This window comes from Schistocerca americana, chromosome 2 (genome assembly GCF_021461395.2).
Source record: "Schistocerca americana isolate TAMUIC-IGC-003095 chromosome 2, iqSchAmer2.1, whole genome shotgun sequence".
Lineage (NCBI taxonomy): Eukaryota > Metazoa > Arthropoda > Insecta > Orthoptera > Acrididae > Schistocerca > Schistocerca americana.
The window spans coordinates 409,585,441-409,609,526 of record NC_060120.1 but is presented as its reverse complement, the minus strand read 5'-3'; the positions used below and the strand labels follow the sequence as shown (position 1 = coordinate 409,609,526).

Genomic DNA, 24,086 nt, shown 5'->3' with positions numbered 1-24,086 from the left:
TGAACAGAGAGCAAAACCAAGGCAACACACAAAACTACCACTGTCCGAACATTCACCCTATTGCAAAGTGAAAAATAAAATGTAACCGGGCATTAATGCAAGAAAGACGATGAGATGTATTAAATTCAAATGAAAAATAGTAATAACCTAAATGTCCGATCTTCCTAAATGAAGGTCAAAACATGCAAAACATGGTTACGACAATCATTCGATTTCTCGATAGAACGAGGTCCCAAGCTGAATCTGCTGAAACATTCTCATAAATTCAAGAACATTAAAAACTGGAGGCAAATAATTTTTCTATTTCATGGTAAAAAACTAAGTAATTCATTAGAAAGTACTGTTGAGAAATGCCGAATGTCGTCTGAGGGACATTAAGCCTGCTCTGAATTTCCACAACGTAAAATTTTGCTAGAAAAAGACTAATTTTTATACATTAAAAACATTAGCAATACCCTGGAACCGGAAATGTTTATCGCCACACGGTACGTCTGGGAGCACACACGAGGAAAGGCCATAAATAAGTTTCCTGATTCCGACAGAGAGCCAACCAAAAGTGAACACAATTTGCTTTTTTCCTTCTGTTATAGTTATACTGTAGATTAAAACTGAAGAAATTGCAAAAAGGTGGGAATATAAGGAGATGGGACCTGGATAAACTGAGTAAACCAGAGGTTGTACAGAGTTTCAGGGACAGCATAAGGGAACAATTGACCGGAATGGGGGAAAGAAATACAGTAGAAGAAGAATGGGTAGCTCTGAGGGATGAAGTAGTGAAGGCAGCAGAGGATCAAGTAGGTAAAAAGACGAGGGCTAGTAGAAATCCTTGGGTAACAGAAGAAATATTGAATTTAATTGATGAAAGGAGAAAAGATAAAAATGCAGTAAATGAAGCAGGGAAAAAGGAATACAAACGTCTCAAAAATGAGATCGACAGGATGTGCAAAATGGCTAAGCAGGCATGGCTAGAGGACAAGTGTAAGAATATAGAGGCTTATCTCACTAGGGGTAAGATAGATACAGCCTACAGGAAAATTAAAGAGACCTTTGGAGAATAGAGAGCCACTTGTATGAATAACAAGAGCTCAGATGGAAACCCAGTTCTAAGCGAAGAGGGGAAAGCAGAAAGGTGGAAGGAGTATATAGAGGGTCTACACAAGGGCGATGTACTTGAGGACAATATTATGGAAATGGAAGAGGATATAGATGAAGATGAAATGGGAGATACGATACTGTGTGAAGAGTTTGACAGAGCACTGAAAGACCTGAGTCGAAACAAGGCCCCGGGAGTAGACAACATTCCATTAGAGCTACTGACGGCCTTGGGAGAGCCAGTCCTGACAAAACTCTACCATCTGGTGAGCAAGATGTATGAGACAGGCGAAATACCCTCAGACTTCAAGAAAAATATAATATTTCCAATCCCAAAGAAAGCAAGTGTTAACAGATGTGAAAATTACCGAACTATCAGTTTAATAAGTCACAGCTGCAAAGTACTAACACGAATTCTTTACAGACGAATGGAAAACTGGTAGAAGCCGACCTCGGGGAAGATCAGTTTAGATTCCGTAGAAATGTTGGAACACGTGAGGCAATAATGACCTTACGACTTATCTTAGAACAAAGATTAAGGAAAGGCCAACATACGTTTCTAGCATTTGTAGACTTAGATGGTTCAAATGGCTCTGAGCACTATGGGACTCAACTGCTGAGGTCATTAGTCCCCTAGAACTTAGAACTAGTTAAACCTAACTAACCTAAGGACATCACACACATCCATGCCCGACGCAGGATTCGAACCTGCGACCGTAGCGGTCGCCCGGTTCCAGACTGTAGCGCCTAGAACGGCACGGCCACTTCGGCCGGCCGATGTTATTCAATCTGTATATTGAGCAAGCAGTAAAGGAAACAAAAGAAAAATTTGGAATAGGTATTAAAATCCAGGGAGAAGAAATAAAAACTTTGAGGTTCGCCGATGACATTGTAATTCTGTCAGAGACAGCAAAGGACTTGGAAGAGCAGTTAAACGGGACGTACAGTGTCTTGAAAGGAGGGTATAAGATGAACATCAACAAAAGCAAAACGAGGATAATGGAATGTAGTCGAATTAAGTCGTGTGATGCTGAGGGAATTAGATAAGGAAATGAGACACTTAAAGCAGTAAAGGAGTTTTGCTATTTGGGGAGTAAAATAAATGATAATGGTCGGAGAAGATATAAAATGTAGACTGGCAATGGCAAGGAAATCGTTTCTGAAGAAGAGAAATTTGTTAACATCGAGTATAGATTTAAGTGTCAGGAAGTCGTTTCTAAAAATATTTGTATGGAGTGTAGCCATGTATGGAAGCGAAACATGGACAATAAATAGTTTAGACAAGAATAGAATAGAAGCTTTCGAAATGTGGTGCTACAGAAGAATGTTGAAAATTAGGTGGGTAGATCATGTAACTAATGAGGAGGTATTGAATAGGATTGGGGAGAAGAGAAGTTTGTGGCACAACTTGACTAGAAGAAGGGATCGGTTGGTAGGACATGTCCTGAGGCATCAAGGGATCACAAATTTAGCATTGGAGGGCAGCGTGGAGGGTAAAAATCGTAGAGGGAGACCAAGAGATGAACACACTAAGCAGATTCAGAAGGATGTAGGTTGCAGTAGGTACCGGGAGACGAAGGAGCTTGCACAGGATAGATTAGTATGGAGAGCTGCATCAAACCAGTCTCAGGACTGAAGACCACGACAACAACAACATAGTTATACTTTCATTTAAAAATTTTTTTGGGACTGCGATGCAAGTAAAGGTGATTTAATTAATGGAATACGTAAGCAGTCGATAGTTCTTTTTTATACAGTTTCTAGATATGACAACTGGCAGAAACAAGGAGCACCGGACACACAACCCGGACTTTTCAAAGTAACTGATAAAATCTGAATCCTGGAACAAAGACGTAAAGTTTACAATAAAGGGACCCATGAAATTTCCAGATGCGCGTTGCGTCCTTGATAACGGATTATTGCTTGTTCTCGATAAGATGAACAGGGTTAAAGCAGGCTAATGGTAAATTTTTTTATTAAAATAACCGAGACATTAATGAACCAAAAGATAAGATTAATTTCATACACAGTCTGTTAAATAACAGATTTTATCTTAATAATTCAAAGTGCTTTTTAGAGTATTTTTATATAATATGCAAGGAACGCTTCACAGTGAGAACAAGACTTCAAAAAGTCAACACCTTAATAGTAGTTATCACGGTAGGAAAAGCGTTTGACAACGTAAAAATATTAGGAAGTGTTTAAAGTGCTTGGAGAAAAAAGAATAAATTATAGAGAAAAATGGGTAATATGCAATATACCACTGGACCAAGAGGAAACAATGAGAAAGGAAGACCAAACGTAAAACTCTCGGATTAAAAAGGTGTGACACAGCGAGGCAGTCTTTCTCTGACTGTGTTGAAGCAGTACAGCGGAGAAGCAATGACGGAAATAAGAGAAAGGTTCAAGCGTGGGATCATAATTCAGAGTAAGAGGATATCAGTGAAAAGATTTATGAATGACATTATCATCCCAAGTGGAAGTGAGAAAGGATTACAGGAACCATGACTGGAATGAACAGTCTAATGAGCACAGAATATGGTTTCCGAGTAAACGGAACATGGCAGTAACAAGGAGTACCAGAAACGAGATTAGCGATAACCTTAACATTAAAACTGGGGACCAGGACATTGGCATAGTGAAGGAATTCTGCTCCCTCTGGAGCAAAATTAATAGCACGTAGAATGACAGCGTTCTTTGGCAAAATAAGTCTACAAGTATTGTGAAGGCCTTAGCTTAAGGGAGAAATTTCTGAGAATGTGTCAGCTGCCCCCGTCGGAGGTTCGAGTCCTCGCTTGGGCATGCGTGTGAGTGTTGTCCTTAGTGTAAGTTAGTTTAAGTTAGATTAAGTAGTGTGTCAGCCTAGGGACCGATGACCTTAGCAGTTCGGTCCCATGGAACTTACCACAACTTTCCAATTGGGAACGTGTGTTTACAGCACAGCATTGTAGAAAGTGAATCATGGACTATGGGAACACTAGAAAAGAAGGTTGGCAGAGGATAAGCCGCCGTACTGGTTCGCATCAAACCAGTCACAAGAACGATCACCGAAAAACATGAAAGGAGGAAGTCCTTTAATGGCCAATTGTATCTAGAAGTACCAAGGATAACGTACATATACTGTCAACAAAGCATTTTTAAAATCTAGAATTTAACTCGTAATTTAGGCATTAGTGACCACAGAGAAACAGAAAAATTTATAGCGTCAGAAAAAAATGCAGTATAAATAACAGCCTAGCTAGTGGAAGGGAAAGGATGGTAAAGCAGATACCGAGGTCATTTTATTTACCGATTAGTTCCAGATCCGTTGAAGCATCGATCCAAGGAGGAAAGAGAGTGAGCACAGTGTTGTTAAAATGTTCTCCTTTGACAAAGGTATCATTAGCGTAACACCTTCTCTCTCAGGACAAGGACATCGTGGCACGAGCGGTCCGCACCGGTTGCAATACAAGGCCGCAATGCGGAAACAGCAGCTCCGTGTCGCAAATGAAGCAAGAAGGTGTGTCTCTGACTTCACTAAGGTTGCTAAGAAAGCACGTATAGAGTTCCCACAACGGAGAGGTCATATGAGATGACCGTCAAAATCGGACTGGACAAGGATGCGACAAAAAATCGACCGTGGTGATGTTTAAGCTATCATAATGACAATTGTGTTCTGTAGGGAAGCTACGGAAACTCTTGAATACGATGGCCGGTCAGAGATTTGAACAACGCTCTTCGGTGCACTGTACATCCTCTTCTGTTCAGGGATATGTGCTTAGATCCTTGCATGTTTATTTCCAATACATCTGCGTCTGCATTAATGTAGTTTTATCAGTCGAAATTGAACCACCATTAATAAAATGGTACAAATGCCTCTGAGCACTATGGGACTCAACATCTTAGGTCATAAGTCCCCTAGAACTTAGAACTACTTAAACCTAACTAACCTAAGGACATCACACACACCCATGCCCGAGGCAGGATTCGAACCTGCGACCGTAGCAGTCCCGCACCATTAATAATTCTGACACTTCCTAGTTAACACTGCCCACACAATATTATTGTACCTCTGACTGAAACTGTTTTGTGTGACAGTGGCCACACTGTTCTGATTTTGTGCAACATCTTAGTGTCAGACTCTTGACGAAAATGTTTCCTTGTGGGGTGGCGTGGTGGTTCGATAATAGATTCGTGTCCCGGAGAGTAAGGTTTGATGCCGACCTGGTCGTTCTGATTTACATTTATCTGGGTTTCCCCCAAATGATTCCAAACATTTTCAGGAGGTGGCGCTTCACAGTTCTTATATATTTAAAAAATCTCATATTACCGCCTTGAGCTGCTGGTAAATTCCTTTGTTTACATAACAAGTTTCAGTCGTCTGACTATCATCAGGTTCATAAAAGTATTCACAGCTTCAGGTTAAGTGAAGTATAAAACAATCAACGCCAAGTGAAGAAACAATTCGTTATCGACTGATATCATCTCTTAATTTAAATTACATCGCCAATCTACAAAAACTGTGCTAGGTAATATATGCACTCAGTCGCCTATGTTTTATATGAATCTGTTCACAGTGTTTAACGCCGATGATGATTTTAACATGAATAAGTACACTACCTAACACAGTTTTTATAGATTGAGAATGTGATTTACATTACGAAATGATGTGTGTAATTCATGGTCTTATCACCTGGCGTTAATGGTTTTACACTTCACCTGACATGATGCTGTGAACACTTTTGTGAACTTGATGCTGGTCAGACGACTGAAACTAGGTTGTAAATAAAGGAATTTACCAACAGCTCAGGTAGGTAATATGACGCTTTTTTCAAATTCCAAACAGGTTCGGAACGATCGTTAAACACGGACATTCTCTTCCCAAGTCGTTTATCGTAAGCAACCGGATCAACGAAGGGTACTTAACGATTAGGAAATAAAGTAGGTCATTCTTGTTTTTAGAAGTGTCATCGCGCAGACGCGCATGGTCACAGCATCGCTGTAGAATGTTTTATAGAATCATAGGACATATCTTGTACTCGTACATTATAACGTTTTTGGAAAACTAAAATCTTATCTAATAAAAATCAACATGGAGCCAGAAAAAGAGATATGTAGCAAAACTCAGCTGGCTGTGTTGGTCCGTAAGATCTAGAACGCCGTAACACAGACGTTCAGGCTGATGCCGTATTCCTTGACTTTAGGAAGCCTCTTCATACCGTCCCGCGCTCACCGAGTGTGTGACAAGATTTGTCATTGGTTACGGGACTTCCTTGCAGATGGAACTCAATACATCCGTTTTAGCTGATCAAAATCGACAGATGTAAAGGTAATTTCGGGAGTATTCCAAGGGAGTGTTACAGTGCCGCTAGTATTTATAATTTGTATTAATGATCTAATGCAGCGGACGTCAAACGTTTTTGCACAATTGTCAATGCTGACATCTTGGAATGGTACCTTGGGCTGCATATGTATTGATTTTACTGTTGATTGGTAACCTACATACATTAGTATGTTCTGAGTCCCCAGCAGACTAGCTAATATTTAATGGGCCGCCAGTCCCCACGTGCTGATCGTTAAAAGCTGGCTCCATTCGGAACACTTCGTGTCGATCTCAGTTTCAGATTGCTGCTACCCTCGGCGATGTGTTGTTTGCATTGTCTTTGTGACCGGATGATGGCCACATAAACCTTTCCATTCCTTAGAATGCCGGCCGTTTTTATGGGTTTTGACTATTTCTTTTTATTAAGCACAGGCCAACACTCAAATGCAATACTAACCTTTTATGAAGACCTCACATTTCGTCTTCTGGATTACATTTATGTATTGTTACATTTGTTTTCACACAGCGTAATTTTTTGTGTGATACCGTTTGAAAGAAAGCTTTTCGGGCATTGCTACTTTGCACTGGCTACCGGGGTGTGTAGTGTCTTCTCTTACAGCCATTCCTTTTTGTCTATAATAAATCAAAGAAAAGTTGAAGAAACCATCTACGGAAGTAGGCTGGCGGAGTGGAAAAGGTGCGGTTGGCGTGCACGTGACGAGGAGTCTGGGTTGATCAGCGCCATGGTTAACAACATGCTAGCAGTAGCGGATCATTGTGGCTCATATTCTTGGTATTTTGAGACTAGAAGAGCTTAAGAGCAGTTTTCATGGACCTCGGATGTTGTATTAGGTGATAATATTATCATTGGATGATTTTTGGCCCTATAAAAATATAATTCCGACGCCAAGAAGATCAGAAATAGGGCGAGGCCAACAGTATTGACATGACTGAATCGCCGCCAAGCTGCAAATTACGCACCCAGTGACAGCAGACTTCCACTAAATTGTTTATATTTGGTGCTCTGTAAATGGACCAGGTATTTGTAAAATTTGGTTGATTTTAATAATAAAACTCTATCTTACACCTGTCACTATTCCATATCACAAAAAGCACTCCGTCTTCAGGCCACGAGTGGCCTACCGGGACCATCCGACCGCCGTGACATCCTCAGAGGAGGATGCGGATAGGAGGGGCGTGGGGTCAGCACACCGCTCTCCCGGCCGATACGGTGGCATTATTGACTGAACCCGCTACTATTCGGTTGAGTAGCTCCTCAATTGGCATCACGAGGCTGAGTGCACTCCCAAAAATGGCAACAGCGCACGGTGGCCGGGATGGTCACCCACCCAAGTGCCGACCACGCCCGACAGCGCTTAACTTTGGTGATCTCACGGGAACTGATGTATCCACTACGCCAAGGCCGTTGCCCCATATCACTAACCTGGACAGGATTCCTATCCTAGTGAATTTAATCCCGAGTGTCCTAATTTATTATGGAAAGACTTATTCGGCAGCTGTGAAAATAGTTATGATTGCTTTCTAATGTGTGGAGTATAGTGTTTAAAGTTTAGTTTTATAGTTTAAGAAATACTCCACATTCAGTGCATAGACCAACCTGCAGTCATTTCTGTAAATAATGTGCCTTACTTGAAAAACTGCCTCAAATTGCTAAAGTTAATCTGAAATGAAAAAGATTATTAATTGTTTCATTTATGCATTTTGATCAGAATTACGAAGTTGTATCAGTGTTCATTTCATAAGAAAGTGGTTGAACTTGAATTTAATGTTGTATTGGCATTTGCATAGCCAAATATACTTTTCCTAGGTTAAAAGATTGCTAATCAAAGCACATTTGTTATTAGAGAGTTATAGTTTGTTGAGCTTTATTTAATTAAGTATTAATGATAAGAATACTTACCATTTCTCATACGTACTGTTGTAGTATTGTTGATGAGCATGGTTCTTCAAACCATGAAATTTTAAGGGTCCTCATACACTAGGCAAGTTAGTTAATGAAGCAATGCAAAGGCTCTTTCAGAGCCAGTGTAGTTAGATTTTCATTCTGTTTAATTGCTTTAAACCGAGATAAGAAAGAAATATATCGTGTTAGCTATTCTAATGCCAGTTGGTTAATGCACAGGCTGGGAGACCCTGCACTAAGCAAAGGAGTTATAGAGGATGATCATTAACAGATTCCCTGATTTAAATCAGAATCATTTCATGCTCTTTCCTGTTTAGTATTGCTTCTAGTTTCAAGTGTGTTGGTTCTGTAAACTGCTGCATCTAGTTAATTTGAGGTATGTGTTGTTGAGGGGCATATGTTACTGTTTGCTACCTCATTGGCTATTTGTTTGTCTGACTTCCAAGTTAGCAGTACCTTTATCTGCAAGGTTAGGTCACTGTGTCGTAGTGTGAACAGATATAAAGAGAGAGTTTAGGGTGTGTGTCAAGGAAGGTTAGGTTAGCCTCAGCACTGCCTTCTGATTTATTATAGTGCTTGACATTGCCTTAATCAGGCTGACGACCGATACTAATATGTAATGTTACAACTTGCTTTTGTGCTTGGAGAACGTCTGTTCCCTGATCCACTTGTTTATTACTGTTAGTTATACTCTGTTGGAGTGTTTCGGAAAAGAATTCCAGTTTGATTGCTCTGTTTCCATAAGGTTATACCACGGTCACAACTTCTCAAAAATTGCTCGCAGAGGTATAACGTTAGTATCGATTGCCGTTTAAAGTGGTCGGTGTTACCGTTACACTGCATGTCCCTCGTAACGCAACGAAACCCGATTGACCCTGTCCAAATACGTGGTTTCGTATCCAGACACTGGAGAAAATGTACATGTGTCGGAATCGGCAGTCTACCGAAATTTTCACGTCCTTGCAAGTGATGGTAATTGCGGGCAGTATGTGCATTACAGTAATTGCACTTATATTTAAGTGCATTATGTAAGACACTTCAAAAATGTTTATTAAATATTTTGAATGTCATTTTTCTTGCGTTGTGTTAAAACAGTCTTAATTTCATTTCATATTCCTTGCTACAATTATGTGCCGTATTTGAAGACGGTCGTCTCTACAATGCGCATGCAGGAATCCATGTTACTTCCGTCTGAAGCAGCCGATTGGTACGAGACACATATGCCAATCAGTTGTCAGCCTCGGAACACAAACAAAAAAACATTCCCCTTTCACACCCTCTGACCCTGCACTAGCGACGCTACTTAAACTTCTGCCCATGTGGTAAGCGTCCATCTTCGCTTAGCTCATGTCGGGATGGAGCAAAGTAAATTAATATTAGGCACATCTTAAAATACTGATTTCTCTGTGTGTACTTTTGTTTGTTTCTGATCAGGAAAACTTCACTCTTAAGAATCTCTTACAGTTAGTTGACGTTTTTGGAGTCGGCTGTTAGTGCCCAGATGCATATGTTTATAAAACACGGCTAAGAACTACGAGCCGCAGATTGACGACCACTGACCCAGTGGATTACGTTGGAAACACCATGACGCTGCTCGCGGACGATGCTGTTCTCTATAGGAATGTCGCAACGTCAGGAGACCTAAGCGAAATGCAGCAGGAGCTGCAGAGGATCGATGATTGTTGGATTGACTAACAGATGACCCTGAACGTAAACACATGTAAACTATTGCGGAAAGCAGGCGAAGAGATCCACTATTGCTCGACTACACTACTAGGCACAAATCACTGCACACAGCAACTGCAGTGAAAAACCTGTTCTTCCATCGCGTCATCCGTAAATGGAACAGGAAAGGGGGAAAAGGCGATGGTATCAGAAATGCCCTCCGCCACACACCCTAAGGTGACTTACGGAGGTGTAGTAGATGCAGTTGCAGAAGTCTGTGTACATTTGTGTACTTACTGCAATGGCCAATCTTTTTTTTTTTTTTTTTTTTTTTTTTGCAAACATGAAAAATTCCAAAATATTTCGCTATGTTCTCAGCATCGAACTCCATGCAAAATTAACAGTATTTCATCACTTGAACATCCGCAACTGAGAAACATATTTATAGACTAAAAAGTCCGCGCCAGTTGCTAGTAATTTTTTAATTTATTGCACGACCGGTTTCGAAGCATAAAGCTTCATCTTCAGGTGGCATCAAGTAATTATCAGAACAGGAATGTCTGGCTGTCGGGCAAATCAGTCAGTGGGGGTGATATCCACATCAAACAAAGGACTGACAGCCACAGCGCCGGCTTGGAGAGCACGACTGTGTTTGACGTCGCTCTGAGCACTATGGGACTTGACAGCTGAGGTCATCAGTCCCCTAGAACTTAGAACTACTTAAACCTAACTAACCTAAGGACATCACACACATCCATGTCCGAGGCAGAATTCGAACCTGCGACCGTAGCGGTCGCGCGGTTCCAGACTGAAGCGCCTAGAACCGCTCGACCACAGCGGCCGGCGATTGACGTGGGTGTGACCCCTCATGAGTGTGACCTCCCATGACTGACTAGTCCGACCGTCGCACGTTTACATTCCTATAATTATTTGGCGGCACCTGCATGCTTCTAAACCGGTCGTGCAATAAATTAAGAAATTACTGGCAACTGCAGTGAACTTTTTATTCCATCAAAATAAAAGTGTTCGGAAGGTGTCCATCAGCATTTTGATTTACGCTGTTTCACGAAAACTTTGCAAACTTTTGGATAAGAATTCTGATCGTGGCTCTAACAGGAAAAGGGGACTGCCTAACAGCTCATACTCAAGAAAACAGCACTCTGCCTTGCCAAGCAGCATTTGACTAATGATGTACTGGAATTCTAAAGGGAAGGAACACGTGTAGGAAAACGACATTCACGGCTATAAATACCTCCAGAAATTATCGGCGTCGTTTAACACTTGCTGTGAAACTGTAGACGAAAAAAACAAGTCGTATCCACTGCCTTGAATCACTGCTTTTCAAAAGCAGTAAGAGCTAGTCGTACGTGTTGTAAGTCGCTGTTCTGGTATATTAAACGAAGAATTGTCATTAATCTTCGCTAGAGGTCATGGAACGAATTTACTCTATTAACTGACGTAAATGTACTCTTAACACCAAAGAAGTTGTATTTTGTGATGATTAATTATGATTACTCGAAAATTTAAATCTAAAATCATATTATTACAATCGCACCCTAGATGGGAAAATTTCGCTCCTTAGCATCCTGATACTGCACCAGCGACATGAGCCATGCACTCATTAGGTGGCAACCTTTAGCATCTTAGAAATTGTGAACTGTCTCGCAAAAACAGTTGTGCAGCGTACAGTTAACAATGACTCCGTGCCACGGTGAAATTTGACGTTTTTTCACATTGTAAATCAATGTCAAAAGATAAGGAAATTCTGGAATGAATCGGGGACTAAAAGCTGACTGGTTATCAAACCAGCGGGTCAACAGCCTCGATTATTTTTCTCTGTAGGCACTATTGTTACAAAAATTCAAAATCGGTCCACTTCGCCAATGCTGACCCAGTTTTTCAGGAGACTGCCTTAATTGTAATATAAGTACCTAAAACGGTAACTCCTTCGTAAATGTAACGAGCGATGTGGCGCAGTGGTTAGCACGCTGGACTCGGATTCGGGAGGACGGCCGGCCGCGGTGGCCGTGCGGTTCTAGGCGCTGCAGTCCGGAACCACGGGGCTGCTACGGTCGCAGGTTCGAATCCTGCCTCGGGCATGGATGTGTGTGATGTCCTTAGGTTAGTTAGGTTCAAGTAGTTCTAAGTTCTAGGGGACTGATGACCTAAGATGTCAAGTCCCATAGTGCTCTGAGCCATCAGCCATCGGGAGGACGACGGTTCAATCCTGCGTCCGGCCATCCTGATTTAGGTTTTCCGTGATTTCCCTAAATCGCTCCAGGTAAATGCTGGGATGGTTCCTTTGAAAGGGCTCGGCCGACTTCCTACCCCGTCCTTCCCCCAATCCAATGAGACCGATGACCTAGCTGTTTGGTCTCTTTCCCCAAACAACCCAACCAACCCCCCTTCGTAAATAAGAACATATGAAAGTTCGACAGACCCACCCCATGTTCGCTGGGATTGGGAAGAAACTTTCTACAATGGTGTACCATATGGGATGTGAAAAACCCCTCAAACATTTTCCATTCGTCGAGTAAAGATTCATATATTCAAGCCAAGCAAAATGAACGCACTCTGAACATCGCTGGCATCTGGTGCAGAGATCTATGTGCATCACACCATTGCGCGTGATATGCCTGTGACGTCAAGAACGGATACTGTCATCATATGGTAAAGAATGCGAGCCGAAATGTTCTCAGTGACGACCTTCGACCAAGAAATTAAATAAATTAAAATCGAGCTAAGAAGACAAAAAGAAAAACATTCAGTTAAAAAATCAAATGTGTGTGAAATCTTATGGGACTTAACTACAAAGGTCATCAGTCCCCAAGCTTCACATTACTTAATCTAAATTATCCTAAAGACAAACACACACCCATGCCCGAGGGAGGACTCGAACCTCCGCCGGGACCAGCCGCACAGCCCATGATTGCAGCGCCTCAGACCGCTCGGCTAATCCACATTCAGTTAGTGCTTATACAAATAAAGATAACATTCTCACGGTTAAACATTGTTTCATTCCGCAAAAATTAATATTCATGTATTACTTTTGAATGCATTATGGGAACAGCAGTGATCAATGTCTTATAAATAATTACTATTAAAAACAGTCTTGATCACAAGGTGACCGGTTTCGACCACTACTGTGGTCATCTTCAGACCATTGAGTAGGAACCTCTTTCTGTTGGAGAATCACTCCAACAGAAAGAGGTTCCTACTCAATGGTCTGAAGATGACCACAGTAGTGGTCGAAACCGATCACCTTGTTAAATAAATTGTGAGCAAGACTGTTTTTAATAGTAATTAATATTCATGTATACTATTCGTGTCATACGTAGTACTGACTGACTGCATTATACTGTGCACGTTTCATGTATTTAAAAACTATTACGCTGTCAGAAATTTATACAGAGGTCTGAGAGAACTGAACCGATACAGTTATTTAGATTTAATAACTGAAGTTGCCATTAGAAATCGTGAGCAATACTTCTAAAGTGAAATAATTGTTTGATTTCCTTTTTTTCAATTGGCTCTTGGTTTTTGTCATCATACACTCACCTATAGTTTATACTTACATTAACGACCATCAGTTTTGATGGCTAGTTGCGAGCATTTATATAACTCTCTAATAACAGTATTGCTACTACATTAAAACATTCGGAAGGACGACGGTTCAGTCCCGCGTCCGGCCATCCTGGTTTAGGTTTTCCGTGATTTCCGTAAATCGCTCCAGGCAAATGCCAGGATGGTTCCTTTGAAAGGGCACGGCCGACATTCTTCCCCATCCTTCCCTAACCCGATGAGACCGATGACCTCGCTGTCTGATCTCCTCTCCCAAACAAACCAACCCAACTACATTAAAAAATAGAAAAAAACGATACACTCACTAAACTAAGAGTATAATTATTCATGAAGTATTAATAAAACTACGTCATATGTATCCATTTCGTCTAGTGTGGATTTGAGCCTCCTTCGAGGCTGTTGGCGATTCTAGTCACGTGCGTTTGGTCTTTCGTAATTCGTTTACTCGCTGCCGATTCTGACACCTCGACGTGGTCACAGTCCCATTTGGTCTCACATCACATGTCTTTCCCGGCTCGTCACCTACTGCTTTGCAGCAGAAAATATACGGCATCGTTGTCTAGTTGCTGACGCATCTAACTCCTTGAGAACTGTGTCGAGGCGCTTACAGCGTTTACACACTTTAACAAGTGCTGTTCGCGTTTCCTTGTTCAGCAGTGCTTCCGAAAGCAGCAAATGATCTGGGAGAAACACGAAGGAAATGGCTGTCATCTTCCTTGTAGGAATCCCCTGTCATTTGTCCACCGCGGGTAACGTCGAAAGAATAGAAATTATCTCATTCCCTATTGCCTTACACATGGGTAAGCAACGTAGCATAATAAAATTTCTGTAACTTAAACTGAAATGCAAGTCAGCACTCGACTGTCTGTTTCACCAGGAGGTGTCAGGTTTCTACCATTCAGTACCGCAGGATTTCCGCAGCCTACTTTGACAACAGTGCGATTAAAGTAAACATTTGGCTTTCGCTTATTCGATGGTAACTTCCACCGAACACACTGCGGTTTTCCAAGACGCTTTCGTACGGAGAGGTGGAGAGAAACTTGCGTAATTACAGGACAATGCCACTACGGACGGCCTCCGGACTGAGAAAAACGGCACTGCCGTGCTTTCGATTTCTCTTTTTTTACACCTGAGTGGATCGGGTATCTGGTGCACCGTCTAAATTCAGCAGATTTCTTCCCTTTTTAAGCCTTTTCCCGCTGATCTACCATCTTCTCCCGCATGTGAAACTCCCCATAAGCTACGGCAAGCTTTCGAATGCCCAATACGAATCTCGTACGAAACTGTCGAGGACACTACACAACCACGTCTTGTACACTGTAAATATCTACTGGGAGGACTTTTTCCTCTCGTTATTTAAATCCTTTACGAGTTAGTAAAATCAACCAATAAGTATTATAACTTATAGAACACACAAATTAATTAAAGACAGCTCTTAAAATTTATAGCAAACTGTAATTAGTCTTAGAGGTTTTATGTTTTAGTTTGTGATACACGGTGATGCCAGAAGTATATCATTACCCTGGCACTCTTTATACAGATCTGCACACCAATAATAAAGACGAGAATGTGCCATGTAGATCCAATGCTGGTCTCATGGCAAAATGAACTTTTCGCATGTCCAAGGTGGACAAAAAATAGTCATTGGCGAAATCGATGTTTTTACTTAGTAAGCGGAACAGTTGCGCCAAGGGTATGGGCTATTAGTAAAAGTGTATTTCAGAGTGTACGTGGGAGTACCACATTTCTACTGGAACCATGCACTGGAGGGAAAGTGCCGGAATGCCGCTAAGAATAACCACCGTAACTGCTACAGTCACGCTACAACGATAGAGCGTTCAGTGAAATCCGCAAACATTCAGTAATTCCTGCGAAATGGGGAGTGCAGTTACTGTGAATAAGCCGTATAAATGAATGCTATAATGTTCTGCTTCTTATCTTTGCAGGCTTCTCTAGACGATGAAGCCTACGCTCGTGAGAAATTTAATTAGAGGGTTGTATTTATGTACCGTAACCAAGACACGGGCCGCGTGGAACATGTGCGTGCTGGAGAGAACATCCTGATCTTTGATCACTCAGCTGCCAACTACTGACGGATGTTTTTCGAAGCTAGGACTAAGCTGCCCTAGCCGGCCACAGTGACCGAGCATGGATGTGTGTGATGCCTCGGGCATGGATGTGTGTGATGTCCTTAGGTTAGTTAGGTTTAAGTAGTTCTAAGTTCTAGGGGACTGATGACCTGAGCTGTTATGTCCCATGGTGCTCAGAGCCATAAGCTGCCCTAATTTCGATAGTGGTGTGCCGGGCGGCCGCAATAGAACTGGGGTCAGAGGTCCCAATACAAGTGCCCTTATATTCGTGATATGTTTCCCGATTCTGATACATTTCGGTGCTGATAGGTTGGTTCATTGTATAAATGAATGGACAGGTCGCCAGCGAAATGTTTAGGTGTCATATGATTGGATAATACATACATGTACCGTTCACGAATGAAATGTAGTGGTTATTATATCAGGGGTCCTATTTCACTGCATGTGACCTTGCCCTAAATAGAGAATACCTTCACAATCAGCATGAACGATGCCATGATATAAAGCGAGGATTATTGGCTCAAGTGTTTCTCGACATTCTCGTGCCTTGCCTCGGAGTGTTCGAAATTTTACCGTAACTACGAGGTGACGTGACCTTTTTTACATGCTTGAGTGTGTCTCACGTAGGTGTTTGTACACCCAAGCTAACCTCTGTGCCACGTGACATGCGGCGAGAGGAGGTAGCCCAGTTTGTGTTGAAGTGATGTTTTGTGTTGGTAGCTATCAATCTTCATTACTGAACTGAAATTTGACATCTTCTATTACAATCCGGGACAGTCGTTGCCAACCACTGTTATCAACACGTTGTTGCCAATGGCTGTTTCTTGAATCGAAGTACTTGAAAACCTATGAATACGAGCGTGCTTTTTTTCTATCATCGCGTGTTGAATGAAGGACTACAAGTCCGTGGCTATTGCCTGCATAGGAAGGCTGCAAAGGCGGAACGTCAGTTTTCAAATATTGTAGTGTGAACAACGCACAGAATAATGTGATCAGTTCGGCCAGATTCAAGCCGCATTGTCGTGTTCAACGAGCGCCTAACTTCCCAATTTGATATTAGGTCGAAGAAAATGTGAACAATTGCATCAAGTACGTTATACTAGACAGCAAAATTCAACAGAAACGAAAATACCCAAGGTAACTGATGTTCTCAGTATATGTAAACGAATTATCAGACAGGGTCAACAGCTTTATTACACTGTTCACAGAACGCTGTCGGAGCAATATGATCCTAAAGAAATGCAGAGCGACTTAGAAAATATTTTCACTTGGTGTAATGAATGGCTGGTTTCTTTTACTGTGGGTAAATGCAATGTCAAAGAGAAAGAATCAACAATGCCCTATTACAAGATTAACGTTATGTATTGAAAAATGAAGTATGCAGAATTAATCAGCTACAGCTATAGCTATAAACAGCTACAGTAGTACAAATTAGTATAAAGGCATGGATATTTGAACGAAAATTAGCATTGCCAGTTGGAATATTGCGCACAGTGTATATCAAATAATGTAAGATCCACTATATTGACAAACGCAATCAAATGGTATCGCATTTGTGTCAGTTGCACAGTATATGACAAGACACAACTGCTCGGGTGGTAGATGGTGGAACTCGGTATGAAAAATGAAGTATGCAGAATTAATCAGCTACAGCTATAGCTATAAACAGCTACAGTAGTACAAATTAGTATAAAGGCATGGATATTTGAACGAAAATTAGCATTGCCAGTTGGAATATTGCGCACAGTGTATATCAAATAATGTAAGATCCACTATATTGACAAACGCAATCAAATGGTATCGCATTTGTGTCAGTTGCACAGTATATGACAAGACACAACTGCTCGGGTGGTAGAGGGTGGAACTCGGTATGCCGGACGGAGTGGCCGAGCTGTTCTAGGCGCTACAGTCTGGAGCTGCGCGACCGCTACGGTAGCACGTTCGAATCCTGCCTCGGGCATGGATGTGTGATGTCCTTAGGTTAGGTAGGTTTAAGTAGTTCTAAGTTCTAGGGGACTGATGACCTCAGATGTTAAGTCCCATAGTGCTCAGAGCCATTTGAACCATTTTTTTGGAACTCGGTGTAAATGCTCTGTGCGGTGTGTGAGTACGAGTCCTCCCGCAAGTAGGATAGTGCGTATTGCGTACATAAGCCGCAATTGTGACGCAGCTACGCGGTAAACTTTTACCATATGTTGAAAAAGCAAAAATCGTCAAAACGCCAAGAAGTTGAAACCTGCAAGTACATTGATTTATGATTTCGTAAAATTCGGCGCACGATATAGACAGACGGAAAGTGTGGATAAAGCTGAAAATTAACTGAGCCATCGAAATCGTTTCTGCGCAAAGCAAGGGCTACAAAACGTTATCCTTCTCAACCTGTTGCTGATTTGCAGTCGCCAGTAACTGCCAGACGTGTACGAGAAATTTTGTCAAATGAAAGCATTTTGCATTCAAGAAACGACTACAGGATCCTGCTCTAGCATCCAAACATAATAGGCTAGATTGAGACTCAGTGACAAGAAGAAGTTTAATTTGGATGGTCTGGATGATTTTCAGTATGATTGGCATGATTTGAGAACAGAGTGGCAATCAAGAATTAGCAGATATTTTGGTGGTGGAAGTGTTACGATTTGGGCAACATTCTGCACCAAATGTAAATCACGCATTGCTTGTACGCTGAGATGCTAGAGACAGAATGGGTTACAATGTATGAAGACCTAGGGCACGACAGTGTAATTTTTCAACAAGATAATACATTCGTGCAAGTTTCTGCACAACAACAAAAAAGTGCTTTCGAAAGATATCAATGTCTTGCGCTGGTCTGCACTTAGCCTGGATTTGAAACCCGCGGAAAACCTTTGGGGAATACTTCCAAGGCACCGCAACGCAAGGCAATTTGAGGACTATGTGAACTGAAAAAGAATGATAGGGAAAGAATGGGCGACAATTTCACTGTGAGAAGTACAAACGATAAGAAAATCAGTGCCGTAGAGAATTTCTGACATAATTGGGAAGAACTGAGGTTGGACAAAGAACTAACACAACAGGACAGTGAGTGCCTTTACACTAATTTCCACACAGGAAATGTAAACGCCTTATTTTATTACTCGTGTTATGAAGGAAGCTATATAATTCCGTCGTGATTGTTGATGTCTTATACGTATCTACTACTTTCATAACAAATACGATACATGTATGCTTCAGACATTGTATATTACTTTCGCAGGGTCCATGCCTTTATACTGATTTCCACTACTGGATAAAATGTCGCTTATTTTGTGTGAACTATCTGTTTACTATTAAGTTGTCTGAGGGTGCCTTAAAAAGCCGAACTATAAAATAAATATTTTTGTAGAACATGGTTCAGATGGGTCTAAGCACTATGAGACTTAACAGCTGAGGCCATATACAGTCCCCTAGACTTAGAACTACTTAAACCTAGCCAACCTAAGGACATCACACACATCCCTGCCCGAAGCAGGATTCAAACCTGCGACCGCATCAGAGGCGCGGTTCCGCACTGAAGCGCCTAGAACCTCTCGGCCACAGTGGCCAGCGTGTGGAACTTGAATACTGTGTATTTCAGTACTTAATATGTCTATGTTCCTCCAGGTACCGAAGGAATAGTCTATAAATATGATTAGTGGTAAATACGTACACTGACACAAATGACGCAAACATGCCAAATCAGTCGTACGTAGTAGTAATGGAACACTTAGTCACAGTGCATCTGTACAGAAAACTGTATACAAGGAGCTACTGTGGCCAATTCTAGACGATTGTTCAAGCGTTTAGAGATCTTATCAAGGATGCACGAAAGCAAACATCAAGTGAATTCATACACTCACAGTACGTTTATAGTTCGATATAGCCAATAGAAAAGTAACAGAACAAAATTCGGATTTTCGTTAAAAAGAGGCGGCGTTTTTTTGATGAAACCCTACTGCATAATTTTCGGTAATTGGTATTCGAAGAGTACTGTGCGACATTGCTTCCATCGTAAAACAGAGATTATGGCGTGCGTCGAGAGATAGTCAGTTATCCATGTTCCAAATGCGAATGAAACAGGGCAGAAGATCGGTAATATTCGTGCGACAAAACTCCATCACCCAATGTACAATGGCTTGTGAAGTAGATGCAGACGTAGAGACGCCTATAATATCGACTAGCTAATCGCCACTTGGGCAATTCTGACTACGTAATATGAGTGCGCTTCAACATGCAAGCTTTACAACGTCTAATGTCCACAGGTTACGTTCTGTTGGCTAGCGTTGCTGCCCTTATGTGGCGCGGTCCTGAATTCGATTCGCGGGCGCGTCGGAGAATTTCTTCGCTTGGGGCTTAGGTATTCGTGTTGGCCTACTCATTTCATCTCATCTTCATCACAGACTCGCAGGTCACCGCAGTGGCGCGAAACGCACTGAGCTGCACCAGGTGGTCCAACAACCCCGGGTCAGGATCGTCACAATGCCTAGCTTCTGTAAAAACTCGAGGAAACAAGTCATCAGTGGCGCTAAAGCACATCCTACGTCCAGATCATCGTACGGTAGCAGAAACGTGATATGTCAGTCATTTACTACCACGACACCTTACAAAAAGGAACAATTCTCACAGAGTCGCTTACATTGCCTCCCATAAGCCAACGCATTTGGTTCTTTTATGTCCGAGCGACGTACTAGTTAGCGAAATGATCTCGAATTCGGATGGAATTAAATTAAAATCACCCTAACTCTTCTAAGAGCAATGGCAGATCGTTTCTCCTCGAGAGTCCATCTCCGATTGCCTTTTCTATCCTGTTTTCCGACTTTATGACCTCATAGAGATGGAACAATTAACACCATACTGCCTTCCTTCGTTCCTTTCGGCGGTTGTTGGTGGTTCTGTTATGAAAGTTTAACGCGTTCACATTTTGCATGTCCTCGAGCAATTTTCCGGTAGGCACTAGGTTTTCCCGCGCCGAAGATCATTTTCAGAACCCTGAAGCATACAAAACAGGTTTTCCTCGTGCATTCAACAGTCGGAAGTAGGTAATATTGTGAACTGCTTTAAAAATGGAGATACTGTATGTATCGGTACGCCAAAAACGTTCGACGGGTACAACTAGAAGAGATGGAAAACCATACATAAGGCAGTTCACAATAATTTTTGACAACATTTCTCGAGGAGAACAGCGGTTTGAATAAAAGTACTTTAAAAATGGACACACAAACAGCCTCGACCGCAAAAACATTTATTTTGATGGTAACCGGTTTCGGTCGTTTTTTGGGCATTCTCAGACACTCATATCATGAGTTTTGGTCAGTTTTTGACCATCCTCAGACCCTCATACCACGATGGTAGACGGTGGCGGTGAATGGAGCGGGTATTTTAACTCCACGAACCTTTAGCAGCTGACATTCGTGGAGTTACAACACCCGCTCCATTCATCGCCACCGTCTACCATCGTGGTATGAGGGTCTGAAGATGGTCAAAAAGTCAAAAACTGACTAAAACTGGCTAACATCAAAATAAATGTTTCTGCAGTCGAGACTTTGTGTGTGTTCATTTTTAAAGTATTTTTAGCCAAAACGCTGTTCTCCTCGAGAAATGTGGTCAAAAATGATTTTGTTGTAAGCCTATCCATCGAACTTTTTTGGCATACCGATACATACAGTATCTCCAATAACGATAAACGATTTTTTGTCACAGACTGCTGAAGAGCAACATGTTCGAATACAATACTGCTAGAACTATCACAATGCAAGCGTTCACAAACGTTCTTAAGAAGCCAGCTTCTACTGCAGTACTGTCAAACATTCAACTATTTCAGGAAGGAAACAACCCATAATTCTGCCGTCGTATTCCCCTTATCGCTTTGTCCTTGGTCATAAAGTAACGTATAAACAGCCCGCCCGGTTAGCCGTGCGGTCTAACACACTGTTTTCGGGCGGGAAGGCGCGCCGGTCCCTAACACGTATTCGCCCGGCGGATTACTGTCGAGGTCCAGTGTGTCGGTCCGTCTGTGGATGGTGTACGGCGCTTTTCCATCTGCCTCGGCGAATGCGGGCTGGTTCCCCTTACTCTGCCTCAGTTACACTGTGTCGGCGATTGCTGCGCGAACACTTTCTCCACGTAGGCCTACGAGTACACCATAATTACTCTACCTCGCGAACGTTGGCGATACACTGGTCTGGTGTGATACGTCCACTGGAGACCGAACTGCAAAATAACCTTGGGTTCGATGTGGGGCGGGGATGCGGTGAGTGGAGTGCTGTAGCCTGTTGTGGGGTTGTGTACCAGTGAGGACTACGGCGGGGACGAAGCCTCTCCGTCGGTTCTCGGTCCCCAGTTCCATACAATACAATGCAACGTATCATACATTAAACCAAACATCACTAATAAACCGTTGTGTTTGCCACAAAAAGTTGTTTTCTACCCCTATCATTTTATATTTGTTTATGCTACTGCTGTAAGTCCTTGTACCGACCTTCTCGTCATTCCACCATACACTTTCCTACGAACAATTCTTTATGCAAATGAATCGATGAGTTATGTTGATGACATGTCGATCTACAACGAATTGAATTGCTCGTATAACGTAACGCATAGCACAGTAGCTTACGAGAGAGAGAGGGAGAGAGAGAGACAGGTAAGCCAGACTGCGGTACTAAAACGGTACTAAAGATAAGTAAAACAAGAAGAAGAATGTCCATTTACAACGCATAGGTACGTTTAACATATGGCTGTTAACACAAGTTAGCAGTAAATTCGTTACAGACTCTGATGGAAAGCAGGTAACGTTACTGCGAAGGTCTTCAGTACCTGACGGTGCTGTTTACACAGTGAAAGTACTATGGCACTGATTCTGCCAGCCAGTCATAAATTAAAGGAACGTTAAGGAAACTCTCACAAAAGAGAGTATCTCCGTATCAGCTGATTTACCACTAGAACAACCTGAAGTTTCACTTACTTTTCGTTAACTATTCGAAACGACGAAAAGCAGAACCAGAACCTGAGTTTCATATCAGCGCACACTCCGCTGCAGAGTGGAAATCTCATTCTGGAAACATCCCCCAGGCTGTGGCTAAGCCATGTCTCCGCAGTATCCTTTCTTTCAGAAGTGCTAGTTCTGCAAGGTTCGCAGGAGAGCTTCTGTGAAGTCTGGAAGGTATGAGGCGAGATACTGGCAGAAGTAAGGCTGTGAGGATGGGGCGTGAGTCGCGCTTGGGTAGCTCAGTTGGTAGAGCACTCGCTGTCGAAAGGCAAATGTCCCGAGTTCCAGTCTCGGTCCGGGCCACAGTTTTAATCTGCCAGGAAGTTTCAGAACCTGAGGAAACCAAGTACTGGAAGTAATAGTGAATTAAAGCAGTCTATGAAAGGACGTGAAGGAGGAGATAAAATAATTCAAGAGTGGACAAAGATTACAATATGCAAAATAGATTATCGAAGGCATTACCTGCAGTTGATGTGTAGAGATTAGGAAAGGGTAAAAAGAGATGAACGAAACGAAAATACTGAGGATGCCAGATTTTACAAATACTCGCAGGAGTGATGATTTCAAACGTTTTTTAAAAGGAGCGTTCTCTAGTATGTGAAGTTTATTTAAAAGCAAAATGGCTCTGAACACTATGGGACTTAATTTCTGAGGTCATCAGTGCCCTAGAACTTAGAACTACTTAAACCTAACTAACCTAAGGACATCACACACATCCATGCCCGAGGCAGGATTCGAACCTGCGACCGTAGCAGTCGCGCGGATCCAGACTGTAGCGCCTAGAACCGCTAGGCCACTCTGGCCGGCTATTTAAAAGCAGTTTCTCCCATTTTAAGGTGGTGTACATTCGCTGGGACTTATTTTCATTGTACCGCTACGTGTTTTAGGGTGCCAGTGCGCTTTGTCGTTACCGCCTCCAGCAGCGACTGTGAGGAGCCCCGCGAGGGACGAGCACTCACCGTGGCCGGGTAGCGGCGCGGCGTCGCGCGCCAGTCCCTGCGTGGGTACTGTGCCGCGGCGGTGCGGCTGCGGTGGTCAGAGCGGTGGGCCGGGCGGCTGGCGGCGGGCGACTGCGGCACTCCACTGAGTCCACCCGAGCGGCGCAGTGCGGCGCCGGACGTCGCCGGCCACCAAGGGCGGCGCGAAAGTCTGCGCTGCGCCGGGGTGGGGCGAGCCGCGCACCGGAACTGCAAGCACGCGCACTCGCCGCAAGCACGCCGAGGCCCTGGCGCAACAGACGGCCGTTCCACTTCGTGTGGCTCCTGCACTTGATTCAGAAACAGTAACACTATGAGGGGCAGCTGTGCAGGAGTGGATCCTGTGGCGTACGTTGGGGTTGTTGGTTGGGGGGCATAGGGCTGATGCGACTTCCATACTCCTACACTACTGGCTACAGACGCGAAATTTAACCGACAGAAAGAAGATTCTGTGAGATGCAAATGATTAGCTTTCCAG

The 24,086-nt window shown here is 42.7% G+C and overlaps 1 protein-coding gene across 1 annotated transcript in view; it reads right to left on the bottom strand.

Moving 5' to 3' along the window:
• Nucleotides 1-23,688, bottom strand: part of LOC124595137 (sodium-dependent nutrient amino acid transporter 1-like) — a 168,576-nt gene extending 144,888 nt beyond the window's left edge. Inside the window, exon 1 of the mRNA XM_047133736.1 lies at nt 23,591-23,688. The gene's annotated coding sequence lies outside the window, so the exon portion shown is untranslated. The remainder of the gene's footprint in view (nt 1-23,590) is intronic.
• Between the last annotated feature and the right edge of the window lie 398 nt (nt 23,689-24,086).